Below are 11,133 nucleotides of genomic sequence, written 5' to 3'. Positions count from 1 at the left end.
ACACCGCGGCAACGTGCACCGTGCTAAACGGTGACAGATCATACTGCTGGGATGTTCCATGATTACACGCCGTGAACACTAAAGTCATGACATGGAATATTTGGGGGTTGAGCAACTTTACAAAGGCCCGTAGAATCACTGCATATGCCCAGAGACACAGAATCAAAATACTCCTCCAGAAGACGCACGCCCTAGGGCACCTTGCATCTTGCCTAGCGCCAACATGGGGACCTAATAGGTTCTACTCAAAATACTCCACCCGGTCCAGGGGTGTGCTGACTCTTGTTCATAAATCGGTGGAATTCACACTGAAGGCGAGCCATATTGAACCGGAGGGCAGGTATATTATACTTCACTGTATCTTAGCAAACAAATAGTGCTTGCTGATAAACACATATGGCCCGGATATAGATGCCCCTGAATTCTTTGATGAGGTGGCCACCCTACTCATGCGATACAGTGGTGTCAATATCATCTGGAGGGGGTGGGGGGATATGAACCTCATACTAGACAATGACCTTGATAGAACAGGGGCGACCCACAGAGTTACGTCCCGCGCAGTCCGCCGATTGCATACACACATGAGATCGCTGTCCATACTGGGTACCTGGAGGGCACTTCATCCGGACGCAAAAGAATACACCTATTACTCATCAGCGCACGACAGCTCGTCCAGGATAGATCTCTTCCTACTATCGAGCGGGATCATGAGCAGCGGGATCATGATCATGCTGGTGCGAACGCTCTCGGACCATTCCCCGGTTGTATTGGCAATGAGGCTAGGGATGGACACGCCCACCCGCACTGCCTGGCGCTTCAAATCAGATGCACTGCGTGACATAGTGTTCAAAGCCGAGATACTATCTGATATAAACACCTTCTTTGATTGCAACAAACAACACGACAAAACAGAGGGAGCTCACTGGGAGGCATTTAAGGTCTATATCAGAGGCATGTGTATCTCCAAAGAAGCCGGGATAATTAAGCTCATAAATCATGACCTAATTCGCTCTGAAACAAGACTCAAGCAGCTAGAGAGCAAATGTGCCACACCGTCTACCCCAGCAAAGCTGCCACTGATCAGATCGGATTTGGAAATCTTCAAAGCTCATGCCATGAGGGAAATACAGTACTACACACGCCCACTAGTGGCATGAAAGTACAGGTAGGGTGACAGGCCAGGGAGAACACTAGCTAGACTGGTGCGTGCCGAAGGGGGTAGGTCCCGCATAGATAGCATTACTGATGCGAGAGGCACACAACACTGGTCAGACCAGCGAATCCTAGACACCTTCTCGGAATTCTACACCACTTTATACGCGCCCCAACAGGAACACGCCGCCCAGGACATTAATGATCTACTAGACCAAATTCCCATGAGCCATATATCCTAAACCACTAGAGAACAGCTCGACACCCCTATTACCCTCAAGGAGATAGTTAAAGCCATCTCAGATCTCCTGAAAGGTAAAGCGCCGGGACCGGACCGCACACCCCTGAATTTTATCAAGAACATGGCGGTCATCCGAGCACCAAAGTTACTTCAAGTTTTGATCGAATCACTTTCCCAATCCACCCTGCCCCAATCCCTACGCGAGGCACTCATAACTGTCCTCCCCAAACCGAGTAAACCCAGCGATGAGTGTGGATCCTACAGGCCCTTGTCACTCATAAACACATACACAAAAATATTTGCTAAGGTGATAGCAAGCAGATTCCTCCCAATTATGCTATACCTCGGGCACGAAGACCAAAGAGGCTTCGTCCCTGGTCGCTCAACTGCCCTTAACATCCGACGGCTCTTCAACGTAATGTCCAGGATCGATCCAAAAGTGGACGCAGTCGCGGTCACACTGGATACTCAGAAGGCATGTGACATGGTGTCTTGGAAGTACATGTGGGCGGTCCTTGAGAAAATGGGAGTGGGCCTGAGTATGATGTCCTATATTAAACTATTATACACAGATCCTGTCGCTAGAGTCCTAGTCAACTCCCTGAAGTCTTCACCCTTCAGACTACACAGGGGTACTCGACAGGGTTGCCCCCTTCTCCCCTATCCTATTCGCACTAGCCATTGAACCTATGGCAGATAATGTCAGAGGTCGCAACACCCGCAAGGGTATATGCCTGCAGGGCACACCAGAAGTAATATCGTATGCGGATGATGTATTGCTGTACATTAGAGACCCGTCCACGCATCTAGACCCCATTATCCGCGACATCACGAAAATGGGCACGTTCTCAGGCTTTACCATTAACTACTCTAAATCGCAGATATTCCCACTCACTGCAGCTACCCAGCAACCAGCATGCAAATTCCCTCTCCGCTGGTCCCCAGGCGGCATCAAATATCTAGGGGTCCAAGTGTCACTACCTAGCTTCTCCCTATTGGAGGACAACTATACTGCTACGGCTTAGCTCATAGAATCCAAAATAGCAAGATGGCGCAATCTCCCACTCTCTAGCGGGCAAACTCTCACTGATAAAAATGTTAGTGGTTCCTAAACTCCTTTACATTTTTGCCAATGTCCTGATTTGGCCAGGGAACCACTGTTTCAAAAATCTGCACTCCACATGCGCCCAATTTCTCTGGCACTCCGGCGCAGTTCGAAAGAAGTGGCAACATATGACCCTCTCCTACGAGAGAGGGGGCTTCACGGGCCCCGATCTCACTCGATACTGGATTGCTGCACAAGCCCAGCATGCCACACACTGGTACAAGTTTCCAACTGCACCTTCCCATGTGAAACTCGAAAAACTAGCGGTCGAGGAAATTAATGTCATGTCCCTCATACTCCATTGTACATACCGCGCAGATGCCCCAGCTGACCCTGTGGCTACTACAATTATTGCATGGAATCAATTATTGCACTCCCAGCCTGAGCACTGGCCATACTACAAGTGGCTACCCATATGGCAATTCCCGGGTCTCGCCCCCACATATGACAAAATACTTGCCCGACACTGGCAGGGCCCGGGACCTATACCCTGAAGGCAAATTCATTACCCCTCAGACATGGTGCCCGGGCCACTCTGGATCTGCACTAGAGTTACTGCAATACTTCAGGATAAGAGCTGCGGTCCATGGCATGTGGCCCTCTTACCCGGACGAGCCACCAGGCTCTCCCGCGATCCACTACATCGCTAACTCATCTGATGGCAGGGGCATTGTATCTTCTCTATACAAAATACTACTGGAAAAATCCGATGATGCACACCCAGGCCCGTGCGCGGAGTGGGCGGAGGAGCTAGTCTTGGAGATTACAGATTCTATGTGGAAGAAAATGTGCTTACACACGCGCAAGGTCTCCCTCAACTTTAGATTCTGCTGCATACAATATAAACTCCTCAATCGTCTATACTACACCCGACACAAAGTGGTGAAATTCACACGCAATCAGACACACAGCTGCCCTAGATGCAGATCCGAAAATGCTGACCACATGCATATGTTCTAGTCCTGCAGTGCGCTGGGCACGTTCTGGAGTGCAGTGACTGAGGCCCTCTCCAAAATAGTTGAGACCACAGTGGGTCTAGATCCGCTAGCTATTCTATTTAGCATTTGGGACAGAGACGATGTGAAGAAGATGTCTACATTTTTTAATGTGAGTGCCATGGTGGCTAAAAAATGCATACTACAATGTTGGAAACGCTGCTCCCCCCCCCTCATGTTTGAGATGTGGTTAAGAACTCTCACATGGACACAGACATGTGAGGATGAATATGTCAACTCCCTTCCAGCGCATTCCCGCCCGGAAAATGTGTGGACGTACTTCTGCAGCTATCTCAACAGGGAGGATGCAGAGCCCAACTCTCCTCCATGACCAGGCATACAGGGCTAGCATTGTTTCTGTGTTCTGGGTAACAAATTGGGCGAATAGCTCTCCCGGCTGAACATCTCCCAAATGCACTGTAAGAGCAAATAATGTGATTGTAGCTGTTCGTGTACTGTGTTGTGTACCTTCATTACTTCTTGCCAATAAAGAAAAGTAAAAAGAAAAACAAAAGCAATGATGTTTTTGGTCGGGGGCCACAGTTCTCCTGTGGGAGGCTGGCTGGCTGTCTTGGTGAGCAACTGGAATTGTTTTTTTTTTTTTCCAAGTATCCTTGGATTCTTTCAGTAGTCTACACAGGGTTCAGTCTTCCTCTTCCTTTACCCCCCCTCCTTCTCCTCTACTGTTGCAGAAAGGGTCGCATGCGCTTCTGCAGGAGATCCTGCTCTTATTGGAGCATGCAGGCGGTGGAACCGGTGGTCCCTCCAGACAGGAGCTGCGGGTATTATTCCAGGATTTTTGTGGTGCCCAAGAACAATCAGGTGGGCCTGAGGGTTGTCCTGGACCTTTCGTTCCTCAACCTGTCTTTACCCCTCAACATGATCAATCCTGCTCGCATAGCAGAGTCGCTATGCGCAGGGGACTGGATGTGTTCCATAGACCTCAAAGATGCATACCTAGACGTCGCCATCTTTCAACTGCACTGGAAATTCCTGCGGTTCATGATTATGTAGCACCACATCCAATATAGAGTGCTGCCGTTTGGCCTCATTTCAGCACCTTGTGTGTTCGCTTTGGAGGGCCACCCTTATCTGGATTACCTGCTGATGATGGCCAGCTCTAGAAGGGTGCCATTCACTCCTGCCAGTGGCTAGCGAATGTACTGCATCAATTGGGGTTTTCCCTCCACCAGTGTCACAGTTCAACCCCTCCCAGGACCTCATGTTTCTCAGAGTAAAGTGGGACACGACCGTTCAGAGGGTGTGGCCCATGGCAGACAGGCTTCTGTCCCCCCAGAGAGAAATTCATCACTTCCTGACCAACTCGACTACCTCGGCATGGTGGTTCCAACACCTGTTGGTCTCATGGTTTCATGCATGCTCACTGTATGGCATACCAGACTCAAGATTCAACGCTTCCAGATCCTCCTGGTGTCTTGTTGAGACCAGGAGCGGGAGCACAGTCAGAGAAGTTGCCCATCCCTCCGAATCTCCTTCTGGATCTTCACTGGTGGCTCCTGGCAGTGGGATCCCCCTTCTCTGAGTCGCATCCGACCCTGGTGGTTACGACTGATTCCTCCCTCGTGGGCTGGGGGGCAACTCTGGACAACTATTCGATCCATGGTGCATGGTCCAGGGCGGAGGCCATACTCCATTTCAACCTTCTGGAGCACAGGGCGGTGGGCTTTCTTGCTGGTCATTAAGGACAAGGCGTCCTAGTCAGGACTGTTAATTTGACAACAATGTTCTACTTGAACAAGCAGGGGGGGCCCAATCTCCTCTGCATGGAAGTGGTCTCCATGTGGGAGTGGGCATTGTTTGAGGGGATCTGGATCTCTGCGGCTCATCTCTCCCGGGACAGTAATGCATAGGCGGACCAGCTCAGTTGTTTAGGGTACAACACCTACGAGTGGAAATTTCACACCGTCTCCTTGTTACCTCTTTCAGATGCGGGGGTTCCCGGATTTGGACTTATTTGCTTCTCCTCAGAACTCAAGGGCCCCCTCTTTGGTCAAGGGTGGGGCAGATTGGGGCAGGGGTTACTGGTGGATGCATTCCAGCTCTGCTGGCATGGCCGCAGGTGCCTCAGTTTCATCTTCCACTGCTTCAGCGCCCCCTCTGCAAATTTCGAACCTCAATGGGCTGCAGCCTTATCCTGATCGCCCCCCATTGGCTGTCGAGGGCATGGTTCTTTGACCTCCTCCAACTCTGGTTGCAGGGCCTGGTCCATCTTCCGATCCCCAGCAGAGGCTTCCTTACTCAGCAGTGCAGGACGGTGGCACACCAGGACCCAGCCAAACTGGTGCTCTCAGCCTGGTCTTCTGATCGGCTGACTGTCCAATCCGTGCTGTTCTCCAACTAAAACTGGGAGATCATACAGGAGGCCAAGAGGCCGTCCACTCGCTCGCAATATAGGTGTAAGTGAACCAGTTTCTGTCAATGGGCTTGCGGTGAAGACCTTGCCCCCGCTCTCCTGCTCACTAGACAACCTGTTGTCTTTTTCTGTGCACCTGGCCTCGAATCCAGGTGGATATTTGCCACACTTACCTGATGGCCATTGAGGTGCATAGGAACTCGCCAGATCAGACTTCATCAGTTCATAGTGTATTCTAGCCCAGGGCTAGTTTTAATGGCCAATTAGCTTCTTTTTATGTGACTAGGGTACAGTCTATCTTTTTAATTGCATTATATATTGTCCTACTTTTAGGTGGACACAGACCGGCTTTGAAGGCATGTGAAACTATGAATAATGGAACAACACTTTTTTTTGTTGAGAAATTGGATAGGTTAAGATATATCCATGTAGCATCATCCAGGTGTTTTTTGATTTTCAAGACTACATGACAGAGGAAAATTATGTTTAAACTATAACAATAGAACAGAGACTAAAACGCTTTTTCACTTATTTTTTTGACTTTAGATATGAAAGGATTGCAACTCCAAGGAATTAGCAGCTCCAGAAGAAGGGAAAATATTCCCAAAACGCGTTGACCATAATCACACTTTAATTGAGAATGGACACTCGCAACAATTTCATTCATTGTCAAACTTAAATTACTGAGGATTCCCAGTCTGACGACGGGGAATATTCAAGCATGTGAATCTATGAAAGGTACCGGTGCTAGAATAATAGTTACAGTTAAGTAACGAAGACATCGGGCCTCTTCAAAATTTCTGTTATGGAAGGCCGTCTTACTGGTGGCAATCACCTTAGCCAGGCGGGTTGGAAAGATGCAGAGACGCTCTCCTCCAAGCCTCTGTATTTGTCATTCCATTCAACTAAGGCAGTTCTGCTAACTCTTCCTTCCTTCATGCCAAAGGTCCCGGCGGATTCCTCTAAACAAGCCTTTGGTTCTACCAATCTCCTTTGCAAGCCCTTCTTCGCCTGCTGCAAGATCTTTGCATTCACTGGACGTTGCGCATGCTTTGAAATTCTATGTTCCACGCACAAAATCATTTTTAAAGACTTCTCAGCTTTTTGTCAGTTGTAGACCTGTGGGACATGGGAAGGCCCTGTCTAAGGCTTCCATCTCCAGGTGGGTCTCCAGCTGTATCACACATTGCCAACATCTGGCTAACAGACCGCCACCAGGCCGGCCAGGAGCCCATTCCACCAGAGCCATTGCAGCAACTACAGCGTTTCTCTCTGGTGTTCCCCTGCTCGATATCTGCAGGTCTGCTACGTGGAGGTTTACTCTCACTTTCACAAGATTCCACTTTTTTGATAGGGATTCCAGGTAAGAGTCCTGGATCGGCCAAGCAGAGCTTCCCAACCTGTTTGTATGAGGTCAGCCTGTTCCAGGGGTAGGTGTTTTGCTTCTGTGAGCCTTGCCACCACCTGTGATTGCGGGTATGTATTGCTGTGTAATCATATTCATGAGCATGTGAATCCATGTAAGACCCCATGCTGGAGAAGTAGCTAGTTACTTATCCTGTAACTGCTGTTCTCCAGCATAGGTCTTTCATGGATTCACATGCAAACCCTCAATCCTTCGCTTCTCTGGCTCTTCTTGGTTCCTACTGCCACTCTACATGCGCAAAGAAATCTGAAGATGGCTACTAGGGAGTGGAGCTTAGGAAGACGAATGTCATTGGCTGGGTCAGTATGACCCCAAGTGACAGCAGTAGACTATAAAAGCGACACACACTTTTTAGCTTTAAAGCAAAACTGCTTTAATATTAGAGATTCCCAGCCTGATGACACAGCATATTCATGAGCATGTGAACCCATGCAAGACCCAGGCTGGAGAACAGGAGTAACAGGTAAGTAACTAGTTCCTTGTGAGAATTGTACAATGTGACTATAATGTAGGGCGAGTGGTGAAAGTAAAGCTGTCTGCACGTCTGGCAACAAAGGACCATTCTTAAATGTGCAGACAGACTTCTTACAGCTCTTCAGGTGTTTTAATTTCAGTTACTGTTTGCTAATTGTTGACATTTTCTCAGGTTGGACAGAAGCATATCCCTGCAGAAAGGTATATGTGATTACTGTTGCAAAGAAACAGTTGTCTGAATGTATACCCTGGTTTAGACTACCACTCATTGCTAGTGACCGAGATGCACATTGTATTTGTCAGATTGACAGAGAAGTGCGCAAGGCACAAGGGATTTCCCAGCAGTTTCACTGTGCTTACCACCCCCAGTCGAACACTGAAACTGGTATAAAGCTCAGGCTCCCAAAGGAGTGTCAGGAAACGGGAATAAAGTGGCCGCAGGTGCTGCCCCAAGCACTATTCCATATGCGCAATAACCCACAGCGCAAGCATGGTCTGTCTGTCTGCACATGATGCTATTACAGGCCCCCCCCCCCCCCCGCCCCATGCGCATGGGAACTGTTCCCCCTGCAGCATGGGGTTACAGCTCCTGAAAACTTGCACATGGAACTTGACTGTTGTTAATTATTGTTGTGCATTAATCAATACGGTCCATACTCTCCGTACTCTCCATGCACAGGTCCAAGCAGTACTACCAGAACTAGCTGCCACGCCTTGCCACTCACTACAGCCTGGTGACTGGGTCTTCATCTGTATGTACCAGCGGAACATTACTTACCTGTAACTCCTGCTCTCTAGCATTGGTACCTTTCATGGATTCACATGCCGTGAATATTCCCAGTGGTTAGGCTGGAAATCCTCTGTAACATAGAGCAGTTTAAAATTAAACTGAACTTTCAGTCACTTTTTCTTCTCTAGTATAGTCACTTTTGGGTCATACTACCCACAGCCAATTGGAAAGGCTCCCTTAGCTCCACCCCTGGCAGCCATCTTCAGATTGTGGCATAGCGTACGTAAGTGGCAGTATGAGCCAAGTGGGGGAGGCGGGAGGGTCGCATTTGAATCTATGAACGATAACAATGCTGGAGAACGTGAGTTACAGGTAGCTAACTTGTTCCTGCTTTTGGATCTTTCATAAATTCACACGCTGTGAAAAGATTACAAAGTAGTACAATAACCATGTTAAGGACGGAGGCAAGCTCCTTGCAGCAAACTTACCACAGGGGACACTAACATCATGCAAATAGGTTACGTAGGACAGACTGAACAACTTTGGACTTTGCAGCAGAATCCCTATCGATGCAGTAGAACTTGGTAAGCTTACGGACAGACCTCCAGGTTGCCACCCTGCAAATGTCCAGCTTGGAATTCCGTACAGGAAAGCTGTTGTGGTGACCACTGCTCTGGTAGAATGAGCTCTGGACCTGCCAGCTTGCTGATGACAGAATGATGCACATGAGGATACCCATCTGGAAATCGAAGGCTTGGATTACGCCTTCCCTGCACCACAGGGGCCAAGTGTTATGAAAAGCTGTGAAGTTTGTCGGAAGGACTTTGTGCGAGCAATATAATATTTTAAAGCACGCACCATGTCAAATGAGTGGAATGGACGTTAAAGTGGTGAGACCGGTGTTCCAAAGAATACTGGTAGCACCACCGGCTCATTAAGGTGAAAGGTGGAGGACGTGGAGGGCACCTTGGGCACACATGCAGGGTTAGTTATATGATATTTTATTTCTATTGCGCTCATACACGTGTTTCAGAGCGCGACATGGCAAGGGAGGGGAAAAGTGAGAAACAGTACAACAATCTTACTAGGCCCAGTGACATTGAGAACGCGAAAGTGCATGGGAGAGAGAGGGGGAAAAGTGCACGGAGGGGGGGAGAATTGGTAAGTGCGGAGCAAAGGAGAAACAGATAATAATAATACATATATAATGAGGCAACAAACAGTGGTAGTGCAGCCAGCAAGTGGCAAGTGCTGGGTTTAGGCAGCAGACAGAGTATGTCAGATAAGTGCATGACTAAGAGGGCGGGGGAGACTGTATGGGTACAGATACACCCCCCAGTGCAAGGGGTGGCCACAGAGGCAGTGCGGGAGAGTGGCAGGGTGAGCAGGTACATGGCCCGGAAGACAGAGGGTAGGCCAGGTGTACAGTGCCGAGAATTAACTGATCAGCAGGGAAGAGGGGGGACGAAGGCAGAAGCCAAGAGGAAGGTTTTGGATTTGTGAAACATCAGATAGGGTAGTTTAGTGGAAAAGGCTTGTGTTTAGACAACCCTACAGGCAGATGTTATGTCCACTAGGAAGGCAGTTTTCCAAGAGAGGAATTTGAGAGAGGCCTTGTGCATTGGCTCAAAGGGAGGCTTCATGAGTCTGGATAGGACCATGTTGAGTTCCCAGATTGGAGCCGGTCGTTTGACTAGTGGATGAGAATGGAGCAGGCCTTTTACGAATTCCTCACTAATCTGTGAGACCAGAAGGAAGGAGAGGCAGGCGAACGGTTGTACCTTGAGATGGCAGCCAAGTTTACCTTAATAGTAGAATGAGCTAAACCGGCATGCACCAGAGACAGCAGGTATGGTAGAATGTCACTCAGTTGGATAGTTAAGGGGTCCAGCTTGTTGGCCTTCCACTAGAGCCAAAACATTTCTATTTGCTTTTATAGCAGGCAAGTGTGGAGGGAGCTCGGGTACGAGCAAGAACTTCTCGGCAGTCCTGTGGGAGCGGATTGAACCAAATTCTAGGAACACAGGAGCCAGGCCATCGGGTTAAGAGAAGCTGGGTCATGATGCACACCCCCCCCCCTTGTTCCTGGACAGAAGATTATGATCAGATACAGCCTCCAATGAGTTGCAGAGGAGAGAGCGAGGAGGTTGGAGTACCAAAACTGTCTTTGCCATGCAGGGGCCACTAAGATCAGTTTGTGCTGATGTCTGAAAACGCTTATTGCACTCGTCACCAGGGAAATCGGGGGACAGAACATAAAGAAACTTCCCCTCCCACGGGAATGCAATGGCATCCCCCAGTCTCTCTGGATGGGAAAACCTGCTGGTGAACCATTTGCACCTCTTGTAGGTTGAAAACAGGTCTATCTCTGGGGTACCCCATGGTGGAAAATTCAGTGAAGTTGTCTGCTATGCAATTCCTACTCGTGGCAGTTCTCTGCTGCGGGAATTTGCCATGGTGTTCTGGATTCCTGAAAGGTGAAGGAGGACTACGAGCATCCGTAGTAGTGCCCAGTGCCAAAGGGTCTGCGATTCTGTTGACTGGTGTGGGGATCTCGCCCACCACAGCGTTCTACGTATGAAAGCAAAGGCAGTGTTGTCTGTGAAGATCTGCACAACCTTTCCAGGGACCCATGG

Source organism: Ambystoma mexicanum, chromosome 7q, assembly GCF_040938575.1.
Source record: "Ambystoma mexicanum isolate Mex_15411 chromosome 7q, UKY_AmexF1_1, whole genome shotgun sequence".
NCBI lineage: Eukaryota > Metazoa > Chordata > Amphibia > Caudata > Ambystomatidae > Ambystoma > Ambystoma mexicanum.
Note: the sequence above shows the minus strand (reverse complement) of the source record.